The sequence below is a fragment of the Dipodomys spectabilis genome, unplaced genomic scaffold (genome assembly GCF_019054845.1).
Source record: "Dipodomys spectabilis isolate Male_0828 unplaced genomic scaffold, ASM1905484v1 ptg000288l, whole genome shotgun sequence".
NCBI classification, from domain to species: Eukaryota; Metazoa; Chordata; class Mammalia; order Rodentia; family Heteromyidae; genus Dipodomys; species Dipodomys spectabilis.
In genome coordinates this window covers 6,566,186-6,594,162 of record NW_024870965.1, presented here as the reverse complement: position 1 = coordinate 6,594,162, position 27,977 = coordinate 6,566,186, and the positions used below count along the sequence as shown (strand labels likewise).

The window sequence follows — 27,977 nt, the reverse complement described above, 5'->3', positions numbered from 1 at the left end:
GGCTCACTACATTGCAGATGTTCCTTTGCTAGAACGAGGACGCCAGTTCTTTGTCCCCAAGTCCTGTAGCTGTGGACCTGCCCGATCCAGTTCCAACCTCCCGTGGCTCCTGAGCCACCATGCCAGGCTGTAGCACGAGAACTGCTTCTTCTCCTTTGCATTTGCCTCGCTCCCATAAACCCCTTGTTGTGGAACTAGGAAGCCATGGTCCAGCCCAGGGCTGGCCAGCTGCAGAGAAGCACTGGCCAGTGATCTTCACCAGTATGCAGGGTGGTGTGCACACTTACACCTGTTACGGAAGCATTTCTAGAAAGGAAAATGCAAACAAAACCACTTTCCTCTCCTGCTTGCCTTCCTCTCGCATTGTCGCAGGCATCGCCAAAGCACTTTGACTTTTCCTAATAGACTCTTTGCTTTCTTGTTGCAACAAACGGTGCCCTAAGCGACAAGACATCAAATCCAAGGGAGTCTGCAAGGGTCTTTCTCCTGGTGCCTCAGCCTCGAGGTTGGTTGCTGCTCAGCTACATGGCTGCAAAGCTGCTGTCTCCTTTCCTTTGCTCGCCTCTTAGAAGAGAAAAGAAATCTGATTTCCTTGGTAGAAGCAGATAAAAGCAAGCAGGCTTGAGAAATGGGAAATGATAGGTGCAAATTTGAAAGACCCCCCCCCAAATAACTGATTAAAATCCATTGTAATTTCATATGAAATACATGCTTATGATTGTTAAAAAAAATTCACCAAGGACAGACGAACACATCGTCCTTCTATCAAATCACACAAGTAAACTTGGTTTCTCAAACCTGATAAATGGAATTGCTTATGGAGAGGGGTTCGCAGGGTAAGAACGTTAGCATGGGTAAGGCCCTTCAAAGAAGTGGAAGATGGAGCGGCGTCCTCCACCACTCCAGTTCCTGGAGCAGGGAGGTGCCGTCCGAGCCGTTCGCGTCAGGCTCCTGAGCCTGTGAGGGCCCCGTCGGGGAGCTGTGCGCTATCTCCCGGTGGGGTCTCCAGGGAAGCGGTGCAGCCGCTGGGCCGGGGCAGCGCGTGGCTGGCTACATCCTGTGCAGAGCCAGCAGGTGGACGAGTGGTCGTGCGGGCTCCAGCGCAGAGGGGCTGCAGACACCTTGCTCTGCCAGGACGGAGATGGATGCTGGGACTGGCCTCACCGCGCTCACACTGCCCTTCAGAATTGAAGAGGGACACATGCACTCCTGCCTCTAATGGGAAGTACTGGCATCGTGACCTTCACAGTAAGATAAAGCAGGCTGGGGTCATGGGGGCGTCCGCCCCTACTGATTGTCCTACCTTTCTAGAGGAAGAGGTGACAGGACTTGAAGAAGTCTCCTCTGCCTTTAAGCTGCCTGCCCCTTGGAAGCAATTGCTGCTCTTCATGAAGCAGCAGCTCCCCTCCTCCCACGGCTGCCAGCGCAGCGGAGCCCAGGGCTCCCGGGCGAGCAGGCCCAGGACGCAAGGCTCCCACACGGGCAGGCGCAGGATGCAGGGCTCCCACGTGGGTAGGCCCAGGACGCAGGGCTCCCACACGGGCAGGCGCAGGACGCAGGGCTCCCACGTGGGCAGGCGCAGGACACAGGGCTCCCACATGGGCAGGCGCAGGACGCAGGGCTCCCACACGGGCAGGCGCAGGACGCAGGGCTCCCACGTGGGTAGGCCCAGGACGCAGGGCTCCCGCGTGGGCAGGCGCAGGACACAGGGCTCCCACACGGGCAGGCGCAGGACGCAGGGCTCCCACGTGGGTAGGCCCAGGACGCAGGGCTCCCGCGTGGGCAGGCCCAGGATGCCCAGGCTCCCGTGTGGGCAGGCCCAGGATGCCCGGGCTCCAGGGTGGGCAGGTTGAGGACAGGACACTGGGCCTGCGCCCTCCCGGGCCTCGCCGCCTTTCGCTTTTCTGGAGGATGAATGTTTCCAACAAGCATGGAGTCGGCTCAACTCCAGTTTTCTGGCTTGGGGGTCACACGCCCCCCACGTCTCCCTGCCGGCGCCCTGGCCCCAGTGTGCAGAGTTGAGGGGACTGGGTCTTGTTGCGACAGTCCCCAAAGCGGTCCTCCCAACCCCCGCCCCCCACGGAGCTGGGAGGCCAGGAGGGAGGTATGCAGTGGGAGCGGTCACTAACGTTCAGAAGCAAGGGGGTTTCAAGTCTGCAGCTGTCTAGAATTTTCACCCTGCTGGGGAATGGCGCAGTTCTGCCAGTGGCCGCCATCCCTTCCCTCTCCCTCCTCCCGCCCCCAGCGGCCGGAGCTGCCCGAGCGCAGCCGGACCGGAGGCTTCTGCCTCCACCTTACCCGACCCGGAGACCCAGACAGGAAGCCTGCGCCACCCCGAGATACTTTACCAAACACGCTCTCATTGTAAGGATCTGAAAAGCGTGCGGCCAGTCTCACTTGGAGACAGGAGGAGAAAGTAGACTGGCGTCCAGCATCAGGCAAAGAGGCCTTCTCACCAGGCCCCACGCCGGCTCTGACCCATGCCACCAGCCCCCCAGCACACGCTCCGCCTGACCTCCAGCCCCCAGCACACGCTCCGCCTGACCTCCAGCCCCCAGCACACGCTCCGCCTGACCTCCAGCCCCCAGCACACGCTCCGCCTGACCTCCAGCCCCCAGCACACGCTCCGCCTGACCTCCAGCCCCCCAGCACACGCTCCGCCTGACCTCCAGCCCCCCAGCACACGCTCCGCCTGACCTCCAGCCCCCAGCACACGCTCCGCCTGACCTCCAGCCCCCAGCACACGCTCCGCCTGACCTCCAGCCCCCAGCACACGCTCCGCCTGACCTCCAGCCCCCAGCACACGCTCCGCCTGACCTCCAGCCCCCCAGCACACGCTCCGCCTGACCTCCAGCCCCCCAGCACACGCTCCGCCTGACCTCCAGCCCCCAGCACACGCTCCGCCTGACCTCCAGCCCCCAGCACACGCTCCGCCTGACCTCCAGCCCCCAGCACACGCTCCGCCTGACCTCCAGCCCCCAGCACACGCTCCGCCTGACCTCCAGCCCCCAGCACACGCTCCGCCTGACCTCCAGCCCCCAGCACACGCTCCGCCTGACCTCCAGCCCCCAGCACACGCTCCGCCTGACCTCCAGCCCCCAGCACACGCTCCGCCTGACCTCCAGCCCCCAGCACACGCTCCGCCTGACCTCCAGCCCCCAGCACACGCTCCGCCTGACCTCCAGCCCCCAGCACACGCTCCGCCTGACCTCCAGCCCCCAGCACACGCTCCGCCTGACCTCCACCCCCCAGCACACGCTCCGCCTGACCTCCAGCCCCCAGCACACGCTCCGCCTGACCTCCACCCCCCAGCACACGCTCCGCCTGACCTCCAGCCCCCAGCACACGCTCCGCCTGACCTCCACCCCCCAGCACACGCTCCATCTGACCTTCAGCCCCCAGCACACGCTCCGCCTGACCTCCAGCCCCCAGCACACGCTCCATCTGACCTTCAGCCCCCAGCACACGCTCCGCCTGACCTCCAGCCCCCAGCACACGCTCCGCCTGACCTCCAGCCCCCAGCACACGCTCCGCCTGACCTCCAGCCCCCAGCACACGCTCCGCCTGACCTCCAGCCCCCAGCACACGCTCCGCCTGACCTCCAGCCCCCAGCACACGCTCCGCCTGACCTCCAGCCCCCAGCACACGCTCCGCCTGACCTCCACCCCCCAGCACACGCTCCGCCTGACCTCCAGCCCCCAGCACACGCTCCGCCTGACCTCCACCCCCCAGCACACGCTCCGCCTGACCTCCAGCCCCCAGCACACGCTCCGCCTGACCTCCACCCCCCAGCACACGCTCCATCTGACCTTCAGCCCCCAGCACACGCTCCGCCTGACCTCCAGCCCCCAGCACACGCTCCATCTGACCTTCAGCCCCCAGCACACGCTCCGCCTGACCTCCAGCCCCCAGCACACGCTCCGCCTGACCTCCAGCCCCCAGCACACGCTCCGCCTGACCTCCAGCCCCCAGCACACGCTCCGCCTGACCTCCAGCCCCCAGCACACGCTCCGCCTGACCTCCACCCCCAGCACACGCTCCGCCTGACCTCCACCCCCAGCACACGCTCCGCCTGACCTCCAGCCCCCAGCACACGCTCCATCTGACCTCCAGCCCCCAGCACACGCTCCGCCTGACCTCCAGCCCCCAGCACACGCTCTGCCTGATCTCCAGCCCCCAGCACACGCTGTGTCTGACCTCCAGCCCCGCAGCACACGGTCTGCCTGATCTCCAGCCCCCAGCACACGCTCTGTCTGACCAGGCCTGTAGCACACGCTCTGACTTCCAGCCGCTTCAGAAGTGCTCCCCAAAGTAGGCTCCCTGGGGCAGATTTTCCCCTGCGTTTGGGAAAATGCTAGGTTTGACAACATGGCTTCAGGTCACTTTGCTAAAGCCTGAGGATCCAAAGGCAGATCACTTCTCCACCAAGAACCTCCCGCCAGGTGTGACACAGTCACCAGGGACAGAGTTCCGTCGGGAATGTCCCATTAGATCACCTCATTACCTAACGCTGAGATGCTCCCTGAGTCATCAGCAAAGCCAGTCTTGCCAGGGATGGCAGGCCGTGCCTGCAGTCCTACCCTTGGGAGACCGGGACAGGTGGGTTGTGACTTCGAGTCTAGCCTGAGCAACACAGTGAGACCCTGTCTCAAGAACAAAACTAAAAATGCCAGGGACGGGACAAAGTAGCATCCCGAGTCACTTGGAGACTTCTTGGAAGAAATACTGCTGTCCTGAGTTGGGTATTTAATATGTGACAGGATGTTTGAGCAGCATTTGACTTCCTTTATATGTTTTGAAATGTTATTTTCTTTTTAAAATATAAGCATTTTAATATGTTCTTTGACTAATTCCTAAGTAGCTTATTAGCTTTCATTTTGAATTTCTATCAATTTAGAATTTAAATTAGATTTCTGTATATTTAAAATCCTGATGGGGTTCAGGATTTGAATTTGTATTTGATTTAAATGCTTAATTGCTAGAAATAGAAAATTAAGACTGATAGGCAACTGGAGGGTTGATGAGACAAATAAATTCAAAATGCTGGAAAATTTTAAAGCTGAAAAAAAGTATTCAGAGCCAGACACACCAGTGGCTCACATCTGTAATCCTCGCTACTTACATCTGTAACCTTAGCTGCTCAGGAGGCTGAGACCAGCCTGAGCAGGGCCTGAGCTGAGCCAACCCAGGCAGGAAAGTTCAGGAGACTCTTAGCTTTAATTAGGCACCAAAAAGCCAGAAGCGGAGCTGCGACTCGAGTGTAGAGTGCTACCCTTGAGCACAAAAGTTCGAGGATAGCGCCCAGGCCCTGAGTTCAAGCCACTAGACTGGACACACACACAGACACACACACACACACACACACACACACACACACACACACACACACACACACACACCAGCAATATCAATTTATTACCTTTTGGACATTCAGTATTCCTGTTCCACATATACATTTCAGAGCTTTAGAAAACATTCTCTGTATAAGTATTAGCTTCCAGTTGGCAAACTTATTAAAATCAACAAATTAATGATCATTGGATCGTTCTTTTAGTGGATGTATCTGCTCTCAAATGGCTAAACAGGGCTCTTTTCTGCAGAACCCCTAGGATTGCTAATAACCTGAAAGTCATTTGGGATCCCTAAAAGGAATATTAAAGTAAGCCACCATCTCTCAAGAGCATAACTTCAAAAACAGGATGCACATAATAATTTTGTATAATACCGTCCACCCTCGGTGACCCAGGGCCCTCTGCAGATGAACACAGTAGGGTCTACAGACACCCAAGTTCCCTATGGGAAACGGGCACAGTGTCTCACACCTGTAATCTCAGCAACTTAAGTGGCAGGCTTAGATGAGAAGGGGCGGATCCAGGTTTGAGGCCTACTACGAAGAATGTTAAAGTGGACATACCCCAGCCAGCTGGAGGCGCAGGGAGAGCTATTTCTGCCCATCCTAGCCAAAGGGAAAAATATGAGACCCTTCAAAAATAAGAATAACTAAAGCTAACACTCTCTTGGGATGTAGCCCAAGTGGTAGAACACCTGTCTAGCAGTCTGACCCTAAGCTCACATCCCAGTACCAGAAAATACATTAATAAAATGGCATACGGTTTTTGTATGGAAACTTTATAATACTCTCCTATGCTTTAAGTCACGTCTGCATTACTTCTGACACCTAATGCAGGAGCAGTGCCTTGGAAATCGCTGTTACACTGCAGTGTTCAGGAAATGACACAAAAAGCACACCTGTCAGAGTCCGTGCAGACACAGCGCTTCTTCTGGGTCTTTCCTGAGGTTCCTTGAGTCTGTGCATGTGGAATGTGGGTGCTGCTTTAGGAGCATGTACCCAGAGTCAGGAGCTTGCTCTCCTGACAGATTAAGAAGGACTTTTTTCTTCTGTTGCATCTCATTGTTCAAATACGATAAAAAGCAGCAGACTCTGCTTTGCCCTCTCCACATTTTGGCAAGCTTCTTAGCAGTCATTTTTCTAACCATTTTCATTTTCAGTGATGCTTATAGTTTGCTCGTTTGTTTGTTTGTTGAGTTTTTTTGTGCTGGTCCTGGGATTTGAACTCTGAACCTGAGGTGTTTTTTTTTTTTCCTCAAGGCTTAGCACTGTACCAGAGCCACAGCTTCATGTCCAGCTTTTTGGTTGTTAATTGGAGCTAAGAATGTCACAAACTGTCCTGCCCAGCTCCCTTTGAACCATGATTCCCAGACCTCAGCCTTCTGAGTAGCTAGGATAGCTAGATTACAGGAGTGAGCTACCAGCACCCAGCTTATACTTACTTTTAAATCTCTAAATAGACATTTTTAGAGTTGTATCAAATGACATATAATTTCAAGCTGTGAAAAACCGTTTGATGTTGTGTATGTTCTCATCTTCCTAGCTTACCTTGAAGCTTGAAACAGTGCAGTACAGAACCTTCCTTTCTCCTTGCCGTCCTCCCCCCACCCCCGTGGCAAAGCCTCTTGGTTCCCGCTCTGTTGGATGGAAATGCAGAACTCTCATTCCTGATGGACGTTTTGAATAGAAAATTCTCAATCCCAAATCATTTTCAGTGCAGCCGTAAACACCCGTGGCCTGTCCGCCGGGCCTGTTTCGGGAGCAGGCTGCTGTGCGCCGTGTCTCTGTTTCGGGAGCAGCTGGCTGTGCGCCGTGTCTCTGTTTCGGGAGCAGCTGGCTGTGCGCCGTGTCTCTGTTTCGGGAGCAGGCTGCTGTGCGCCGTGTCTCTGTTTCGGGAGCAGGCTGCTGTGCGCCGTGTCTCTGTTTCGGGAGCAGGCTGCTGTGCGCCGTGTCTCTGTGTCGGGAGCAGGCTGCTGTCCGCCATGCCTGTTTTGGGAGCAGCTGGCTGTCAGCTCTCCGCTCTCTCCGAGGTGGGGCCTGAGCTGCTGGCCGTCTTGGAGCGCACGGTGTGGCTGGCATGGCCGGCTCTCCTTTCATTTCTGTCTGTGCAGTTCATTTTCAGCGCTGTGGTCTTCCTATACCTTTGGGGAATTTTTTTCTATTTCTTCCTTTCCAAACTCCTTTCTTGTGCTTTCTTAGACCTTTTGCTTTGTACTCTTGAACTTACTCTTTGTCTTTCCAACTATCCATAGAATGATAGTATTTCAGCAATATTTAAGATCGTAGCGTTCAATCTTGTTCCTAGATGGTCCTTTTCTGTAACTCCCTTATTTTTTAGAGTCTATTGGTTGAAACATAAAGATTTAAATATGCAGATATATATATCATTACTTTTGACTCTTTCATTGAAGTTTCTGAAATTTTAGATGTTTTAGATGTTTATTAGTCATCTGTGCATATTTTAAACAACTTCATTGAGAGTCAAATCACATGGAAGTTTACCACTTAAAATGTAGTTTAGTAGCGTTGCGTATATTCAGTTGTGTGCCTCCTGCCAACCAGTGTGGATCATTTTATTCTTTCACTCCCAGCAAACCCCATGTCTCCAGCTGTCCCCTCCCCGTCCTCAGCCCTAGCTAGGTAGCAACCTCCTTCAGCCCTTGAGAGCAAGTTGTTAAAGGGCTGGGTGGGGTTCAGCGGTTCAGCACGGCAGGGGGTAAGGTGGTGGTCAGGAGGGTGAGGCGCCAGGTGTAGGGACCAGGACCCCGGGGCCTGCAGGGCGGGCGTCGGTCACCACGCAGCAGTCTCACCTCCGGCGGGGCGATCGGCAGGAGAGCCGTGGGGCGGGCCTCGTGAGGAATGACCGACGTGGGGCAGCCTCGTGAGGAATGACCAACCGGTATGACGGACCGAAGCGCCGCCCACAGCTCTCCCGCACCCAGCAGACTGTGTGCGTGTTGCTCCTGTTTGGCACGCAGGTTCTGTGCTGCCGATTCACGGAATAATTCAGCGTCTCTTCACTCGTGCCTGCACGGTGCTGTTTGCATGCGCTGATTTAAGTACTTAGCCTGATCTTATTTGTGAGAGGCAAGTGTGCTCAGTACCCAGTACTCTCTGTGCACCACGACACTTAACATCAAGCCCGGTCCCACGCCCTGCGTGTCATCTTGGTCCTGTCCCGCGCCCTGCGTGTCATCTTGGTCCTGTCCCGCGCCCCGCGTGTCATCTTGGTCCTGTCCCGCGCCCTGCGTGTGGTCTAGGTCCTGTCTCGCGCCCTGCGTGTGGTCTAGGTCCTGTCCCGCGCCCTGCGTGTCATCTTGGTCCTGTCCCGCGCCCTGCGTGTGGTCTAGGTCCTGTCCCGCGCCCTGCGTGTGGTCTAGGTCCTGTCCCGCGCCCTGCGTGTGGTCTAGGTCCTGTCCCGCGCCCTGTGTGTGGTCTAGGTCCTGTCCCGCGCCCTGCGTGTGGTCTAGATCCTGTCTCGCGCCCTGCGTGTGGTCTAGGTCCTGTCCCGCGCCCTGCGTGTCATCTTGGTCCTGTCCCGCGCCCTGCGTGTGGTCTAGGTCCTGTCCCGCGCCCTGCGTGTGGTCTAGGTCCTGTCCCGCGCCCTGCGTGTGGTCTTGGTCCTGTCCCGCGCCCTGCGTGTGGTCTTGTTCCTGTCCCGCGCAGTGTCAGGAGTTGGAAAGCAGGCTCGGATCTGTGTTCTGCCCCCGCGGGTGTGATGGGCTGAGCTCCAGCACTGAGAACGCTGCATCTCAGGGCCAGCTCCTTGCAGCATCTCAGGGCCTGCTCCTTGTCTCAGCCCCACAGCCGACGGTGGCCGCACGTCTGCGCGCAGCCCGTACTCTTGTCTGCCCTGACCGACACCTGCGCCCAGGGCTCAGTGGTGATGGGAGAGCGGTGCGCTGCCCCCCACGCCACGCGTGCAAGCTGGGAAGAATGCCTTTGAAATGAAGCTCCCTGAACAAGAGACCCCGGGAGCCCTGCCCTCCTCCGTGTCTGAATGAGGCTTTTCATCGTGTGTTGTTTCATGGTCTTAAAATAAAACGCGGGACCTGCGGGGGTGGAGACGCGTGAGACCCCTTTGATCTGCCAGCTCCTCCAGTGGGGTCCCAGGCGGGAGGAGGATGTCCGCCGCCCCGGCTTTCTTCTGTGGAAATGAGCTCACCACCCAACCTTCCCCCCCCCCTCCCCCCCCGGCTTCTCCAGGCAGCCTGTTTCATGCCTGCCTTTCTGCAGACACTGCGTGTGTGTTGTGAGTGGAAATGGGCTGAGTGTCTGGACAAGGTCATCCACGGGAGCGTCCAGCCAAGGCCTGGAGAGGAGCCGGAGGCCTGGGCCGGGTCAGGCCGCTGCCCTGCGGGACGGGGCGGGGGGGGGGGGTGGCTCCGGAGTTTGTCCTTTCCAGGCTCTCGCTCTCTCGGCTCTCGGCCTGTCACGTAGCTGCACCTCTCCTGGGTGCTGTGGTGTGACGGGAAGTGGAGGCTTCCTCGCTCTGCTTCCCCCGTGAGCCCACCGCACCCGCCCAAGTGGACCCCGAGCCGCTCTGCAGCCCCACTGGGGGCCACCGCTCGCCTCCGGCTGCTGTCTCGGCCCTCCGCACAGCCACGCAGTGGTCCTCCCTCCCTCCCTCCTTCCCTCGCTCCTCAATGCAGGGACTTCGGGCTCCTGCCCCATTGGTGTAGCAATACCTCTGGTTGCCCAGTGACTGTGCCTTACTGCTGGATAGGCATGTGCTTGCGTGCGTGTGAGCATGCATGTCTGCACGGGGCGTACATGTGTGCACCTATGTGGTGCCAGGGTCCGCACCAGGGCCTCATGCATGCTGGGCGAGAACCTCTATGCTGTGTTGTAAATAAATTAAACATTGAGATGTTCAAGAATTAAACTGGAGGTGATTTGCAAAGCTGCCCCACAGCAGCGCCCCCCAGGTGGGTGGAAGAGCGGCCCTGTCCGGGCTGCGGGGTGGGGGCCTGCTCTCCGAGCTCTTCCTTGTCAGAGTGTGCGAGCACCAAGAAGGTGCCAGGCGCATCTGAGCCGGGCAGCACCGCAGTCGGCAGTGTAAAATCAGAGCAGTGCTCCAAGGAAGGCGGCACCCATGGGGCCCCGCCGCGGAGCGCAGGTGCCCTGGGCGGCGGCAGCTGGGACTGGAATGAACTTCCCAGACCCAGACACCTCTCAAGAACCCCTCCCCAGCAAGCCTCAAGCTCTGGGCGCCTGCGGCCGGCATGCAGCCTGCTGCAGAAGATGGAAAGGAGGCGGCAGGGCTCTGGGCTCCAGGGCTCGGTCCGGTCCTGCTTTCTTCCTGGCTCATCTTAAACCAGGCTCCCCAGGCTGAGTCGGCGTTGGCTCCACCCCAACTCCTCCTTCCAAGCCTCCTGCCTCTGTGTTGTCCAGCGTAGAGTTGTCACATGTTCCTCAGTCCTGTTCGATGTAACCGGGGCCGGGGGAAGGTGACGTGCGACGCCCAGTCTGTCTTGGCAACTTTTTTGCAAATCTGAAGATATTCTGAAATGGAAGGTGTGTTTAGCAAAACGATGCTTCTAGCCAGGGATAGAAAATGTGCTGTGATAACTCTGAGCAGCGACGAGAGACAGTCGAGATCACCAAGTCTCCCCAAGGAGGAAAGGTGAGTGTGAGTCCGATTTGGGGTTTTCAGTCCATGGGCGCTTGGCTCCGCTGTCCGGGGCCTGTGGCACACGGGACACGCAGTGCAAGTGCCGAACGCGGTTTTGGTGCTCTTGTAGAGAAAGGCGGGCGTGGCCTTCGGGAGGAAACAAACTCACTCATTTTACATTGTTCCCTCGAGTGTGAGATCCACCTCGCCTCCCAGCCGTGAGCCCAGCACCCCTCCCCCAGCGCTGTCCGGCCCTCCGCAGACGCGCCTTCGCCCAAGGCCCTGCAGAGGGTGCCGCCCACAGAGCCCGGCTCCGCTCCCTCCTCCAAGGGCTAAAGTGTCACTTCCACACTTGGCCTCACAAGGGCTTTATTAATACCACAGTCTGCTCCAGACTTGACCTTCAATCCCTGGAAAACCCTGAAAACGGCTTCAACTAAATGAAAAATACCGCGCTGGATTCCGTCCAAGTGTCAGCAGGCTTTGTGTGAGCAGGAGGCCAAGTGTGTGTGTGCATGCGTGGGGGCATGGCGGCACACTCGCAGCCGGGACACCAGCTCCATCAACGGCCCTTCTGAGACCCAGCTTAGAGAGAAACCCGCTCCGGGGCGGAGCCTCCCAGAAGCCCAGGCTGGCCTGCCCCACGTTCTGAGGAAGCTCCACCCCCCGCCCCGCCCTTGCTGTCATGGCTGCTCTTCCATCCCTGCGGGCACAGCAGCCACAGCGAGACCCTGGCTGTGCCGCCCCTGCACAGGAAAACGAGACACCGTCCCACCGGATAGCGAGGCTGAGCGGCCCCTTCAACCCTGTGCACTGTGTCCTCCACACACACATTTGGAGCCGGGCTTCGGAAGTTCGAGTCCTGTTTACTCGGGGTTAACTTCAACCTGGTTACGAGTGGGATGAGGCTGATGACACCCCCCCCCCCCCGCCCCCCGCTCCAGCGCAGGCCCCGCGCTCAGCACAGCACCGCACGGATGGAAGTGGCACTTGCAGAGAGTATAAAGTCCCCGCCGCAGATTGGATCTTCACGGTCCCCGTGCCGTGTGTTGAAGCCTTCGTCACAGCCTGTGCTGTACTGGGAGGGGATGGTCTGGGGGACGGCCCAGGAGAGGAGGTTAGGATATGGGGTGAACCCTGAGGTGGCTGTGAATCTTCTTCAGCTTCTTGGAAGCCATGAGGCAATTTGGCCTCCACTGCCACGAGACACTGTGCTGCCACAGACCCTAAAGCCACAGGCAGTGGACCGTGGCCACAGCACCAGAAGCCCTGGTGAGCCACACGCCCTCCCTCCAGGCTCACGGCCTCCTCTGGTTTAAAGGACACGTTCCCTATCTCGGATGAGATTTTAGTGAATCTGGGTCTAGTGTGTGAGGTGAAGTCTGGGTGTAGTTGGCGGCTGGGGGTGTTCAGAAAATCTGTTCTAAGCTCCCTTCCTGCCGAGATAGGCTGGGGATTGTTTCATTTGCTCCCTGTGATAGAATTCTTGACTCAGAGTTCTCCCCAAAGGAGGAGCACTGCCTAGAGGTGCATAGAGAATGCACAGCGCCAGCTGCCTGCCTGCACAGCCAATGGGGCCATCTTTCCTCTCAGTGTCATCATCTAGGTTATACAGCACCTTGTCTAGCTGGCTCCCTTCTCTTCCCTTCCCTTCCCTTTCCTTCTTTCTTTCTGATGGAAGCATAGAATTCCATTGGGCATATATATCACATTTTCTTGACCCATTCATCTACTGAGGGGCATCTGGGTTGGTTCCATATCTTAGCTATGGTAAATAATGCTGCAGTAAACATGGTTGTGCTGGTAGCTTTAGCATGGCCTTGTTTGTGATCATTTGGGTAAATACACAGAAGTGGGATTGCTGAGTCATGGGGAGCTCTATGTTTAGTGTTTTGAGGAACCTCCATACTTCTCTCCAGAGTGATTGAACAAGTTTGCCCTTCCACCAAAGTTAGTAGCATTCCCTTTTGGCCACATTCCCTCCAACATCTGTTACTAGTGTTCTTGATAATGACCATTCTAATCAGAGTGAGGTGGAATCTCAATGTTGTTTTGGTTTGCATTTCTTTTATGGCCAAATATTTGAGCATTTCTTCATGTGTCTATTGGCCAATCTTATTTTCTCTTCAGAGATGTCTCTCTTGAAGTCTTTAGCCCACTTATTAATGGGGTGGTTGTTTCTTTGAGTTCCAAGAATATTTTAGATATGAGACCTTGTCTGTTGTATGGCTAATGAAGATCATCTCCCAGTCCATGAGCTTTCTACTTACCTTGCTAGCTATGACCTTTGCCATGCAGAAGCTCTGCAACTTCATACACTCTCATGTCCAACTGTTCTTTGATTTGTTGTGTTTCTGGGGCTTTATTAAGAAAATTTGACCAATAATTCAGAGCCATCCTGATTTACCCTCGCCTCTGCTTTTACACTTAGGCATTTGCTCCATTTTGATTCATTTCTCTATACAGAGTGGTGCAGGGGCCGACCACCGTCTGTGGATACCCAGTTTGTAGCTGTTCATGATGTCTAAGTCGGGAAAGCTGGCACCTCTGCCGGCATCCTCTCTCATGTAGGTGGGGACCACAGCTGTGCACAGCTGCATTCCACGGCAGAGGGACGGGGCAGGAGAGCCCGAAGCTCTCCTCCCATCCACCAGAGCTGGGTGCACTCTCCCAGGTCTTTGCAATGCTGACCTGCAAGAGCAGCCGTCTTCCTCCTCCATTCCTCCATCAGCTTCCTCCTCGAGCCCTCCGCCTGCTTCCTCCTCCAGCCCTCCTCCAGCTTCCTCCTCCAGCCCTCTGCCAGCTTCCTCCTCCAGCCCTCCGCCAGCTTCCTCCTCCAGCTTCCTCCGCCTGCTTCCTTCTCCAGCTTCCTCCACCTTCTTCCTTCTCTAGCTTCCTCCTCCAGCCCTCCGCCTGCTTCCTCCTCCAGCCCTCTGCCAGCTTCCTCCTCCAGCCTTCCTCTAGCTTCCTCCTCCAGCTTCCTCCTCCAGCCCTCCACCAGCTTCCTCCTCCAGCTTCCTCCTCCAGCTTCCTCTGCCAGCTTCCTCCGCCAGCTTCCTCCTCCAGCCCTCCTCCAGCTTCCTCCTCCAGCTTCCTCCTCCAGCCCTCCTCCAACTTCCTCCTCCAGCTTCCTCCTCCAGCTTCCTCCTCCAGCCCTCCACCAGCTTCCTCCTCCAGCTTCCTCCTCCAGCTTCCTCCTCCAGCCCTCCTCCAGTTTCCTCCTCCAGCTTCCTCCGCCTGCTTCCTCCTCCAGCCCTCCTCCATTCCTCCATCAGCTTCCTCCTCCAGCTTCCTCTGCCTGCTTCCTCCTCCAGCCCTCTGCCAGCTTCCTCCATCAGCTTCCTACTCCATTCCTCCACCAGCTTCCTCCTCCATTCCTCCACCAGCTTCCTCCTCCATTCCTCTGCCTGCTTCCTCCGCCAGCTTCCTCCCCCAGCCCTCCGCCTGCAGACATGTCTGCTGCTTTCTTTTTGGTGGAATGAGACAGGCAAGACTGCAAACCCGCAAATGAGGTGAAGAATAATTTCTAGAAGATGTAATTTCATTTTTGAAGGTACTAAAGAACCAGAAATCCTTTAATATGAAAGTTCATTTATTAAAGAACTTTGAGGTCATAAAAAGTTAATGCCCCTCCCCAGGGTGCCAGCCAGCACCCCGCAGACATCCTTAGGAGAAGCAATATTGAGGGACAAGGACAGAGGCTGCCTCGTCTTTCAGCCGTTTAATATCTGAGAAGAACTGGGATTTGCACAATTCTTGATTCATTTCTTTTTAACATTTTTAATATTCCTTTCCATCTTGTTCCCTGTAGAAATAAAGTAGCAGCACTTTCATATCGCCTTAAAGTGATGGACTGTGGAGTGTACCCCTCTTCCCGGCACCTGCCCACCACTCGAATGCCAAGAAATCCTGGCAAATCCCACCCTTGCTGGGCTGGGCGGGTTCGGTCGGGAGGCAGAGCTGGGCTCAGAGCTGACCGTGGGTGAGCTAGCGCTGCAGCCCTAGGCTCTTGCTCAGCCCTTTCCCTCATGGTTGATGCTCCACCACTTGAGCCATGCCTCCAGTCTGGCATTTTTCTGGTAAATTGGAGATGGAGCTTTTCTGCCCAGACTGCCTTTGAACCACAGTCTTCCGGATCTCAGCCTCCTGAGTAGGTAGGGTTACAGGCGTGAGCCACTGGCCCCAGCTACAGTGGAATATTCTTTAGCTTGAAGGAGAAAGTCCTGTCACCCACTGCAGGAACGGAGACACACTGGGGACTGAGTCAGCCAGGCACAACAGCTCAGACACAGCGGTGACTCCCCTGTGCAGTGGTCAGAAATTAGTCGACTCGCAGGAACAGCAGGGGCGGGGAATGTGGGCAGCTTCAGCTTTGCAGGATGAGTGCGTTCTGGATAACTTGTGCAGTAATGTGAAAGTACTTGAAACTACTGTAATATGTGCTTTCAAAAGCATCATAAGAGTACCAGGCTCAGTTACCCATGCCTAGAATCCCAGCTGCTTGAAACCATTGGGGTTTGAGGCCAATCTGGGCAAAGATGTTAGCCAGCCCTATTTCAACCAATAAGCTGGGCACAGAGGCATGCACTAATGATCTGGTTATGTGGAAGGTCAGAATAGGAGGATCACAGTCTGAGACTGGCTCTGGGAAAAACTCAAGACTCTAACCGAAAAATCTGTTTTTAAAAAAGGACTGGTGGCATGTCTCAGGTGGTAAAGCATGTGCCTACCAAGAGCGAGACCCTGAGTTCAAAACCTCATACAGCCCTCTACCTCTACCCTGCCCGCCCCCACCAAAAATGGATGAGCAAATGCAGTCTCTCACTTTTTGTTTAGAAAATATTTAATTGAACCCAGTGTATAAGATATGCGCAAGGTACCAAGTGAGGAGCAGAGACACAAGGATGACCAGGTGGAGAGGCCCCTGTCTCCCCTTCATTCTCGCTTAGTCCTCTCTAAGCAGGAATGTCTCCGTTCAGTGTTTCAGGTCGCACGTGCCATGCACCTTGAGGGAACTCACCCCCTTCCTCATTCTTCCCCCTCTCCCAGCCTCACCGTCCCGATTGTCCTGGTTTCATACGATGTACATGGAATATGATAACTGCATTTCCCCCACAAACTTCAAGTACCAGCTTCCTGATACTTGTTTTGTAAGACTAAGTTGTGCTAGGGAGGTAAGCCATTTGAATTCTCTCCTGCATCTACCATTGTCCATTTAATGATTATGTACATGGGCATATGACCCTGACATGTTTACTTACACACGTATAAATTAGATATAACTTCCACGTATGAGAAAAAAACATACATCTTTTGTCTCACTGATCCTGACTCAATATAATTTTTTCCAGGTCCATTTTTTTTTTTTGCAAGTGGTGTAATATCATTCTTCCTAATGGATAAAGTTCCATTGTGTATATGTGTCCATCAAAGGGCATCTGGGCTGTTTCTATAACTTGACTATGGTACATAGTGCAAAGAACATGGTTGTGCTAGTTGCTTTATTGTATCCTGACGTGACCATCTGGATAAATATCCAGCAGCGTGGCATGGCTGTTTCAGAGCGTAGCTCTGTGCAGGTGCTCCGAGGAACCTCCATGCTGCCTTCCACAGCGGCTGTGCCAGTGTACATTCCCGCCAGCCGTGTTTTAGGGCTTCCACTGCATCTGGGTCGGCATCAGCTGTTGTTCGTGTTCTGGTTGATGGCCACTCTGGAGCGAGATGGAATCTATGTTGTTTTGATTTGCACTTCCTTTATGACGCAGGATGACGAGCATTTCTTCAGGTGTCTGTTGGCCATTTGCACAAGTCTCTGGTTAGCGCATGTGGCCATTTATCAGTTGTGCTGTTGGTTCCTGGAGGGCTTTCTGTCTTGAGCTCCTCACACATTCTGGAGTAGGCCATTCCCTGACATGTAGATCTCCCGTTCTGCGGGCTGTCTTTTTAGCTTATTAGCCTTTGTCATGCAGAAACTTGAGTTTGATGTAATTCCATTTGTCAGTCTTCTCTTTGATTGGCTTAGCCCCTAGAAATTGACTCAGAAAGCTCCTGCCTGCGTCAAGAAGTTCTAATGCATGTCTTACTCCTTCCTGTGGTAGTTTCAAGGTTTCAGATCCTACATTGAGGTCTTTGATCCCTTTGAAATTGATATTAATAGAGGGGGACAGACAGGGATCCTGTCATCTTCGTTTTCAAAGACTGCTCTGTCAGTGGCAGGCTTGCTGGAAAGACCCAGGCCGCCTTGGGTCCATCTGTCCAGCCAACAGCTCCTGATGCACTGTGCAGGACCGGGCTCGAGGCATGTTCTGGGTGTGTGTGTCCCAGGCGTGACTTAAGTTCCATTTGCTTTGCGAGAGACACCAGCTGACTTCAGCAGCCGCCTCCAGCCAACCTTATGCAGCACTTGCAACCGCCCTCACCACTGCACAGCGTCAGGACAGCCGGGGCCTCGTGGGCTCAAGGGACAGAGCCATCGGGCCTCACCGCCCTGAGAGTGTAAAGAGCTGGAGCCTTGCAGCCCTTCTGGCCACGCGGTGCCATGCACTGCAGCAGGAACCCCCTCCCCCCCCCCCCGGCTTTCAGTACAGTGCAGTTTTATCTGGAGCGCGTTCGTATCAGAGCAGACTTCCTCTTCTCACTTGGCATTCTTGCCATTGTGCCTGTCCTCTCCTCTGCAGAATAGGAGAGCAGGAATCCCCTCCAACAGGCTTTTCTGGAAGGTCACCCAGCACCAGAAGTGAATGATTAGGGAGGTGCAAAGAGGACTTGCCACCCAGTCTGGGACTGGACCAGTGAGAGCTTGAGCGCGGCCAGCCCACCGGGACTGTGCACATGAGCGCGGCCAGCCCACCGGGGCTGTGCACATGAGCGCGGCCAGCCCACCGGGGCTGTGCACATGAGCGCGGCCAGCCCACCGGGGCTGTGCCCGTGAGCGCGGCCAGCCCACCGGGGCTGTGCCCGTGAGCGCGGCCAGCCCACCGGGGCTGTGCCCGTGAGCGCGGCCAGCCCACCGGGGCTGTGCACGTGAGCGCGGCCAGCCCACCGGGGCTGTGCACGTGAGCGCGGCTAGCCCACCGGGGCTGGACCAGTGAGAGCTTGAGTGCGGCCAGCCCACCGGGGCTGTGCCCGTGAGCGCGGCCAGCCCACCGGGGCTGTGCCCATGAGCGCGGCGAGCCCACCGGGGCTGTGCCCGTGAGCGCGGCCAGCCCACCGGGGCTGTGCCCGTGAGCGCGGCCAGCCCACCGGGGCTGTGCCCGTGAGCGCGGCGAGCCCACCGGGGCTGTGCCCGTGAGCGCGGCCAGCCCACCGGGGCTGTGCCCGTGAGCGCGGCCAGCCCACCGGGGCTGTGCCCGTGAGCGCGGCGAGCCCACCGGGACTGGACCAGTGAGAGCTTGAGCGTGGCTAGCCCACTGGGGCTGTGCACGTGAGTGGGGCTTCGCCCGGCCGAAGCCGCTGGCCCGGCGCGCGCAGTGGTACGCCGGAGGGGGCGTGCGCTTCCTGCCCTGTCACTTCTGTGCAGTGCATGTTTCTCCAGACTCAGATACCTACAGCCCTCTGGAAAAGTGTGTGTGTGTGTGTGTGTGTGTGAGAGAGAGAGAGAGAGAGAGAGAAACAGACAGAGAGAGATGGGGAGGAAGGAAAAGAAAAGAGAGAAGGAAGCAAGCGAGGAATGGATTCAAGTTGTCCTAAGGAGATGCTAGAAGGCTTAGTCTGTTTTCTGTTGCTATCACAAAGTACCTGAGGCCGCAGTGCATAAAGGACGAGGGTTAGCTCTTGCTTATGGTGTACAGGCTGGGAGCCCCTGAGCTTGGAACAGCAGAGGCCCCATGCTGCTCTGCCTGACTCCCCGGGAAGACGGGGGAGACGGCAGGACCGGCCGGGGCCTGCGGGAGGAGCGCTCACCGCAGCGGGCCCGCACCGCTGCTCCGGAGGCGAGGCACACTCACTGTGGACAGGCGTTACTGGCTCACGCTTCAAGTACCTGCAGCCTAGCTTCGCGGGAGGCTGATCTGAGGATTAGGTTTCAAAACCAGCCCAGGTAGGAGAGCCCCAAGACTCCTGTTAATCATCGCCCCCAAAAAAGTGTTAACCTTGAGAAAAATAGCCAAGGGACAATGCCCAGGTCCTGAGTTCAAGCCCCAGGACTCGCCACACACACAAAGTAGTTTAGTGTTAAGGAACACAAGACTTCAAACACTCCCAGAGCATCCGGGAGGATGCGTTCTAGAAGCACGAGCGATGCCGCATGCAATCCTTCTTTTTAGGATGGTTTCGGCATTCGGAGGGAGACTGCACACATCCGCACACTCAAACGGCGCTTTGGTGTCTGGTAACCGTTCCGGTGAGCTCACCGCGGTTTGCCGGCGGCAGGTGTGTGTCCCGTGAGCTCACCGCGGTTTGCGGGCGGCAGGTGTGTGTCCGGTGAGCTCACCGCGGTTTGCGGGCGGCAGGTGTGTGTCCGGTGAGCTCACCGCGGTTTGCGGGCGGCAGGTGTGTGTCCGGTGAGCTCACCGCGGTTTGCGGGCGGCAGGTGTGTGTCCCGTGAGCTCACCGCGGTTTGCGGGCGGCAGGTGTGTGGCCTGGAGCGAGGCGCTGGCTCTGCGATGGTCGTGCACCTGCCTGCAGCAGCGGCAAAGCTGTGAACTCCAGGGGCACCGCACGCGGTGTGGCACCGCTGGACTAGGACATGGACCTGCGGGGCTCGAAGGGGAGCGGCCTAGTGGGAGGGCAGGGCCCGAGGACGACCAACTCAGGTCCTCCCTGGCACTGGGCTCCAGTGCCGTTTCCCAACATCAGGCTGCGTTCTTCCACTGCCCAGGCCTCCACGCGCCCCCTGCTGCCGGTGTCCCCGAGGAAGCGCTCCCTCCCCGCAGCCCCGCTGGCCACGTTGCGCTGTCACAGGTGGCTTCAGGTCGTCGGGGAGAGAGCAGGAGAGCAATGCGCCCGCCCGGAAGCGGCCCCTGGTGGCCTGAGAGGCACCCCAGAGCCCGTGGCGCGCGGAGATTGGGGCAGCGGCGATGGTGAGCAGGGGCGGAGGGGCGGAGAGGCGCGTGCAGGCGGGGGCGGGGCCCTGCGTCGCCGGCAGCGTGGCACCGGGCGCTGTGCCCCGCCGTCCTGGCCGGGCCTGGAGCCTGCGCCCCGCGCCAAGCTTCCCGCCCGTCCTCTGCGGAGTGGCCTCCTCCCGTGACTCTCGCATTTCCTGAGCTTGTCGGTGGGAGCCGCCAGCGGCCGAGGGCCCCCCGACTTGCCCAGGGTTAGACCCTGTCTCCCTGTGGTGGGCCGCCGCGGGGGTGCATCCCTGAGGGCCGCGGCTGCGGGGGGGGGGGGTGCACCGCTGGGGTTCACACAGATTGTCTTCCTGCTGGGCGGAGGGGGATTGCCTCTTTTTTTCTTCTTGACGGTAAAGGAAGATATGAGGTGTCTTTGGATCTGAGTTGAAAAAGAAAGAGGCGGGCAGAAATCAGGAGGATTGTGATTCAAGGTCAGTAAAAAGCTCACAAGACCTCATCTCAACCTGCCTGGCATCACAACCTCAGGATTGGGACACATGCATGGGAGGATTGTGGATGGAGGCCAGCCCAGGGAAAACACAAGCGCCCATCCAAGACGTGCTGCGTGTGACTGCGCTGGGAGCCTGCTCAGTGAGCACGGGTTCCAACCCCGAGTACTGCGGGGTGGAGCGGGTGGGGTGAGAGTGGAAGACCGAAGGAGACCCGGAGCTGTTACCGGTTTAAAGCAGCAGAGCTCGGTGGCAGGAGCCTGGCTGCATCTCAACACATCCAACTCTGCTCCGCAGCCCTGGCATAAGCACTCACCCCAGCCAGGGGTCGAGTGTGCAGTTCACACTGCGTGGCCGTGTGCAGTTCACATTCAGGGCCATCCTGGCCAGGGGTCGAGTGTGCAGTTCACACTGCGTGGCCGTGTGCAGTTCACATTCAGGGCCATCCTGGCCAGGGGTCGAGGGTGCAGTTCACACTCAGGGCTGTCCTGGCCAGGGGTTGAGTGTGCAGTTCACACTCGGCCTTCCCAGTCGAGTGTGCAGTTCACACTGCGTGGCCGTGTGTAGTTCACGCGCAGGGCCGCCAGGCTTGGGGTGCAGTTCACATGCTGGGCCGCCCAGCTCGGGTCTGGGGTGAGCCACCCTCTCCGTCCTTGGCTCCCCTCTGACTTGGCGGCAGAGCGTCCTCCCAGGGCCCCTGGCTCTTCAGAATCCTGGAATCCCAATGACCAGTAAGCGTGGAGCGCCCACGTCCCACACTGTCCAGCTCAGCTGGTAATTAAAGAACATCGCATTGTTCACGGTCTAGATTGTGTCTGTTTTTTCAGGGAAATTACAGGCTCTGGGTCCCCGAGTCCTGGGGGGGTCTGCGCACGTTCACCAGCTCTGCTTCCGGGGAGGGGACTGGGAGGCGTGGTCTTGGTGGTGGGAGGGGACTGGGAGGCGTGGTCTTGGTGGTGGTGGGGACTGGGAGGCGTGGTCTTGGTGGTGGTGGGGACTGGGAGGCGTGGTCTTGGTGGTGGTGGGGACTGGGAGGCGTGGTCTTGGTGGTGGTGGGGGATGCAAGGCGTGGTCTTGGTGGTGGGGGGGGACTGCGAGGCGTGGTCTTGGTGGTGGTGGGGACTGCGAGGTGTGGTCTTGGTGGTGGGGGGGACTGCGAGGCGTGGTCTTGGTGGTGCTGGGGGACTGCGAGGTGTGGTCTTGGTGGTGGTGGTGAGTTGCAGGGTTGCTGCCTCTCTGGGAAGCGGAGCGTGCACTTGGGGCGCAGGGCCGCTGGTGGGCCCCCTGGCGGCCTGGCTGTGGTCATGCTGGCTGGCGAGAGCGGGTCCGGGCAGCGGGGAGCAGACCCAAGCCGCACGGACGCCTGGAATTCGGCCCAGCCAAATGTTGTTTTTCTTTCTAATATTCCTTATGACTACATTTTTTTATTTGCTGGTTAAAAAATGTGTTTGTCTCATCGAGATGCCCTGTAAAGGATTTTCCTCTTCACTTTTTGGGTGGTGCTGGGTTTGAACTCAGGGCCTTGGCGTGGTCCAGCCGGCACTAGGCAGGCTTGACACGCCGCCGTCCTCTGTGCAGGTCGGGTCGGGCTGCCTTCCAGGGCAGGCCGGACAGCGAGTCCCTGCATCTGCTTCCAAGGACAGGTCCTCCCTGGGGTGACAGAGCTGCACCACTGCACCCTGCTTTTGTACCAAGATGGGCTCCCTTGAACTTTTTGTCTGTGCTGGCCTCAAACTGTGATCCTCCTTGTCTCTGCCTCCAAGAAGCTGGGATTATAGTTGTGAGCCACTAGTACCTGGCTATAATTTCTTGACATTTTAAGAATGTTTTACTGGTCTAGGGTTCTGGCCCTCAGAGAGCTAGTCAGCTCTGGGGTCTTCATTTCCAGTCAGTCTAGTGGGCAGTCAAACTAAGGGCTGCCCATCCGGCTCCCTGGAGCAGGACCTGCCTCTGCCCCTCCCAGCACCCCTCCCCCGCCCCTCCCAGCAGCCCTCCCCCGCCCCTCCCAGCACCCCTCCCCGCCCCTCCCAGCACCCCTCCCCGCCCCTCCCAGCACCCCTTCCCTGCCCCTACCCAAGCCTCCAGCCACGGGGTACAGGGGCTAGAGAGGCAGCGGCAGCCTGATAGTGCCTACTGTTTGGGTTTTTGGTCAGTTGCGGGGCTTGAACTCAGGGCCTGGCTCTTTGAGCCACAGCTCCACTTCTAGTTTCTGGTGTTTGATTGGTGGTAAGAGTCTCACGAGGACTTTTCTGCCTGACTTTGAACCTCAATCCTCAGACCTCAGCCTTCGGATTAGCTAATAGGCATGATCCACAGCGCCCAGCATACTCCCACTCTCGATTGGCATCAGAAGGGTTCTTAGTTCCTGAACTCAGTCCTGAGTCCCTCCTTATTTTTAGAGACATATGCTTTACTGATCTCTTCTTTAACCTGCTGTGAGAATTCATCTTTTTTTTTTTTTTTAAATTTTGGGTCCGGTCGTGGGGCCTGAACTCTGGGCCTGGGTGCTGTCCCTCAGCCCTTCAGCTCAAGGCTAGCGCTCTACCACTTGAGCCATAGCGCCACTTCCGGCTTTTTTCTGTTTGCTTATGTGGTGCTGAGGAATCAAACCCAGGGCCTCAGGCATGCAAGGCAAGCCCTCTACCACTGAGCCACCTTCCCAGCCCCTGAGAACTCATCGTAAGACGTAGCATGCCTGCCGAGGGCAGCATGTGAGGTTGAAGTCCAGCCGTGGAGGTTGTGTTGGAACCGTGGGCCTCTCGCTTGTACCTCCACTGCTTTAAGAGCTTGTCATTCCAGCACAGGACCAAACCTCTGGAGCGTCAGTTTTCTCTTTCTAACGTGTGTTTGCTAAAAGCACCAGCCTCACAGGGTGCGGTAAGGGTGAAATGGAGTAAGTCTTAGCGGAATAAGTACTCAGCAGTTACTAGCTGCTACTGTCTTCATTGTTCATGCCTGTGTTGGGATTTTGGCACCACACACGGGCCTTGATCTTGAACCTCTACTTTGGAGTGGTCTTGGGACCCTTCTAGCATAGCCCAGCACACAGGAGTAGCTGTTCCCTTGGCCTTTCCTGCCTAGCAAAGAAGCTGAGCGGCACCAAACACCCTTGCTCGGTGCTGCCTCCCAGCTGCTGTGTTCCCTGTATACAGTAGGCACTCAGCACATAATCGCCCGCCTCCCGGGTGAGAGGAATGGCAGCCGCCCAGGCCATGGGGTAGTAGACGCCGTGCTGTTCCTGCTCTTTCTGCCCCACGTTGCGTCTGCATGCTCTGCCACTTGTATTATGCCTCCAGCCTGGCTTTTTGCCAAGCATTTTGGAAACATGTCTCGGGGACTTTTAATTCCTAGGCTGGCTTTGAACCACAGCCCTCCAGATCTCAGCCTCCTGGGTAGCTTGAGTGCCTGTAATCACTTCCCAGCTTAATCGGAAACTTAAAAAAAAATTGTGGTTCTCTGTTTGTGTTAAGCTAAATAGTAGAGTTGATGGGGTTAATCTGCACAGAGCTCTGAGGTCTTCCTGTCGCTGCTGTCCAGATGAGGAGGTGGGGTTCGCAGGGAGAACACAGCCTTTCGCTGGTGAGGAGGGGCCGTTCCTTCCAGCTTCCATACACTGTCCTAAATGTCTGCTAAGGTCTGGGTCGCTGGCTGGGCACTGCGAGCCCCCCCCTTCCCCCCCCCACCCCACCGCCAGCAGAGCCAGTACCAGCCATCTTCTGGAAACGGTTTGCAAGTGTGTCATAATCCACCTTGTCAAACCCGAGACTCCGTTTATTGACATTATTACTGGGCCTGAAAGTTCTTTTACGTATAAAAGCTCAAGCACATCTTTCAAGTTTAGCGATTTTTAAACACTTGTCATTGGTTCTGGTATGAGTTAGAGTAGAGCTGGGCAAAAATAAACAAGATCATATTCTCTAAGAGGAGCTGCTTGCTCAGCCTGTCCACTGGAAACATCTGGCCTTTCAAAGCCAGTCTCAAAGGAGAGCCAGGCACGCGGCTCACGCCTGTCATCTGGGTCCAGGCTAGCCCTGGCCAAAACTTGGAGAGACCTCATCTCAACAGGAAAAGCTGGACAGAGTGGCAAAAACTTGGAGAGACCTCATCTCAACAGGAAAAGCTGGGCAGAGCGGCAAAACTTGGAGAGACCTCATCTCAACAGGAAAAGCTGGGCAGAGCGGGAGGTGCCTCTTGTCCCAGCTATGCAAGAAGAGCCATGCAGCTGCAGTCCATGATGGCGGGGTGGGGGGTAGGACCATATTTGAAAAGTATTGAAGGCAGGAAGGGCTGAGAGCGTGGCTCAAGTGGTAGATCACTTCTGTAGCGTGTGTAAACTCCAGTACTGCCAAGAAAAAAAAAAGCCAAGGGAGAGCAGAGTTCCTAGCTGCTGGAGTTCCAGCAGCTGGGCCGGGCACAGGGCTTCTCCAACGCAGGGGTTTCCATGAACAAAGAATCCACCCAAATGTCCCTTCCCGACCACAGGTGCGGCCGGCACAGCCCCCTCCCTCCTGCGGAAGGGCGGTGCTCATAGTTAGCCCTGTGGCCAGGGCAAGACTCAGTCCTCGGGGACCAGACTCCCTCCTCCCGGGCCTCCCCAACTCGTTCCTCCACGGAGGTTGTGGCTGCCAATGCTTGCTTTATCACTAACAGAAGAGAAGCTTTTGTCTGCACGTGTGCGCACTGGAGCCCAGCACCATCCCTTAGCTTTTCACTTGAGGCTGCGAAGATCTACATATATCAAAAGTGGCTGTTACGTCTTTAGGCTCTTTTAATCTACTGTCTTCCCCCCCCCCCCCCCCCCGACCCCCGCACATTGACCTGTGAAGACCCTGGGTCAAGGTCTTGTAGATTTTCCTACCTCCCAGTCTTGTCTGTCTGCTCTTCCTATGAAATGGAATTTAATCCTGTGGGCTTGGTGAGATTCAGTGTGGCTTGTGGCTTTGGTTCTGTTGGGTTTGGGTCTGTTCCGTTTGGTTGAGTTGGGTTTGGGTCTGTTGGGTTTGGGTCTGTTGGGTTTGTTTGAGTTGGGCTCAGTTCAGTTTGGGTTGGTAAGAATGTTGTACAGGTGATGCTGCTGCACACCTGCCAGCACCTCGTGTCTGTGCTCACGTTAGTGGGGGAGACTGACTGGTGGGTTCAGACTGCAGCACCCCAACCCCACTGCTGTGTATTGTCCACTGTGCATTGCGCTAATGGTTTCATTAGCGATGCAGCGGTTTTTCTGTTTGCATCAGCATTCCACATTTCTCCACTGAAATCCATACAGCTGGAGCTGACTGGTTTCTCTAAGCACAGTGTAAGCAGACAAGGTGAGCTCTTTTAGGTTAGTTGTGTGCTTTGTGTCTGACTTTGAGAAACAGACCTGAATGCTTTTTCCTGCCGGCAAATGGCAAAGGTGCTATCTCTAATGAAGCACCTTGTCAGAAACGCTCTGTAGGACTTACGGAGGTCCTGCCACCAGTATCTTTTCTGTGTCCTTCCCACTGGGGACAGACCAGTTTCCCTGAGTCCCAGTCCCCTGGTGAAATGTGACAGCAAGACCTTGGTGCTCGTGGGTCCGAACGCAGGCCCCAGAGCGCTTCCTCCTGCCTGCCAGACCCCCACCCCCCCCACACACACACCTCTCTGCACAAAGACAGCCTCCCAGCTACACCGGCATCCTGACCGGAGAGACGACCGGGCAAATGGCTTCCGTACAGTGGTTTTGCTGGTGTCTCTGCAGGGCGCTGGCTGGAGTCAGCTCCGCAGCCATAGTTGTATTGGTGGCATTCTCATTGCCACCATCCTCACGCGAGTCTCTGCCTCTGGGTCTCTTTTCTGGCTTGTTTCTTGTCCAATGAAATACTCTCAGCCAGCCCCCCTCCAATCGCGCTTCTGTGTGCAGGGGGGAGGGCAGCCTCGCGTGTGGCGCGCGCATGCCTTCACACGCCGGGGCTCCCCACGTCGCGCCTGGGGCTCCCCCCCCATGGTCTGGCTGCTCCCTGTGCTGGGGTCTCCCCAGTCTTCTCATATCTGTAACTTACGTGCTGTTCCCCAGGCTCTTTGCGGTCTGGGCTCCCTCAGGGATGGCTCCCACAGGCCCCAGCCTGAGCCCCACCTGCGACCCCCCTTCCTCCCCCCCCCCACTCAGCAGACGCCTCTCAGCCCTCGGGGACATCCGAGCCCTCCTCCTCAGTCCTGGGCCACCCTCCATTTCAGACAGTCCTGCACAGGATGACCCCCCCCAGGGCCTCTTCCCTCCCCCTCCTCTGCATATCAGAAGGGCACCGGTGCCTGCCGGGCTGCAGGGCCCAGGGCCGGCCCAGGGCTCATCTGATCCCGTAAGTCCACTGGGGGCCTCCAGGAGGCGGCGCACTCAGCACCCACCACTGGGCGAAGCCCTGCGCAGTGGCCCTCCCCTCCCATCGAGCCTGAGCCAGGGGGGGAGTTAATCTCCCCGTACCTGGCACGGCCTGGTTACTCAGAACCCAAGCCTTCCTTCTGCTCTGACATGACAGCTGCCCACTTCACGGAGAGATTATTAGTATAAAATTACTTCTTTGCCTCTAAGTTTCATTGTGCCACATTCACAGCAGTAAAATCGAATTCCGCCAGGTGCACTTTTCAGAGGCCGCGCGGGCAGCTGCGCTCGGCTGATGGTGTCCTGCGCCTAAGCCTTTGTCAGGGGTCTGAGGCCTTTCCGCGCAAGTGACCGCGGTGTTCCCTCTGTGCCCGGCGGGCCGCTGCCCTCGCGGCCCTCAGGAGCCCGAGCCGGGCCCAGGTGGCCCCTGTGTTTCTCCCGCCCCCCCCCCCCCCCCAGCCCTGCTCTCGGCCTTCTTCAGCAGGAATGGAGGAATGGAGGACGGTGTCTGTTACGCAGATCGCTGGCTCTGGGGCTGGGAACTGCGGGGCCTCCGGTGGGTGGGGACGCTGTGTCCCTGCCGGATCCCCCGAGGTCTGGGGCCGCTTCCTCCACCCAGCCCTTCCAGCTGGGAGCCCGTTCATTGCTCCTTCCTCTTCCAGGAAGCCTTCCTCGGTCCAGCCCAGCTCAGTCACCGCTGGCCTCATAAACTACAAGTAGCTTGTCGGTCCCGGGCAGCACACTCATAGAGCGTCCAGGACGTGCTACGGCCCACCGGCTGGGCACCGCCTCCCGCCCAGACCCCGTGCGGGGCCTCATGGTGCCCCGTGCCAGACAGAAAAACCCAGAGAGGCCTTTGAGCCTGGGCCGGGCCGGAGAGGCCCAGCCCCTGAATCCCACCTAGAAGGTTCTTGTGAGTCTGGACTGAGTGAGCGTCCTTCTCACGAGGCCCTTGTTCTGCCCTGCTGCAAGCGCTGCGCTGCTCCTGCGGCGGATGGCGCCGGCGGCGGCCTGACCCAACAAACCGCGCCAAGACGACGACGCGGCGGGGGAGCCCGCGGCGCGGTCAACCAGGGCTTGGAGGCTACAGGAAAAGCAGAAAGAATCTCCTCGGGAGAACCAAAGAAACTCCATCCACCCAGAAACGCGGGCTGTGCGCGGCTGCGCTCCCGGG

At 57.3% G+C, this 27,977-nt stretch overlaps 1 protein-coding gene across 2 annotated transcripts in view; it reads left to right on the top strand.

The window, feature by feature from the left end:
• Window positions 1-27,977, top strand: part of Smyd3 (SET and MYND domain containing 3) — a 407,738-nt gene that overhangs the window by 370,571 nt on the left and 9,190 nt on the right. The gene's annotated exons all lie outside the window — the stretch shown is intronic.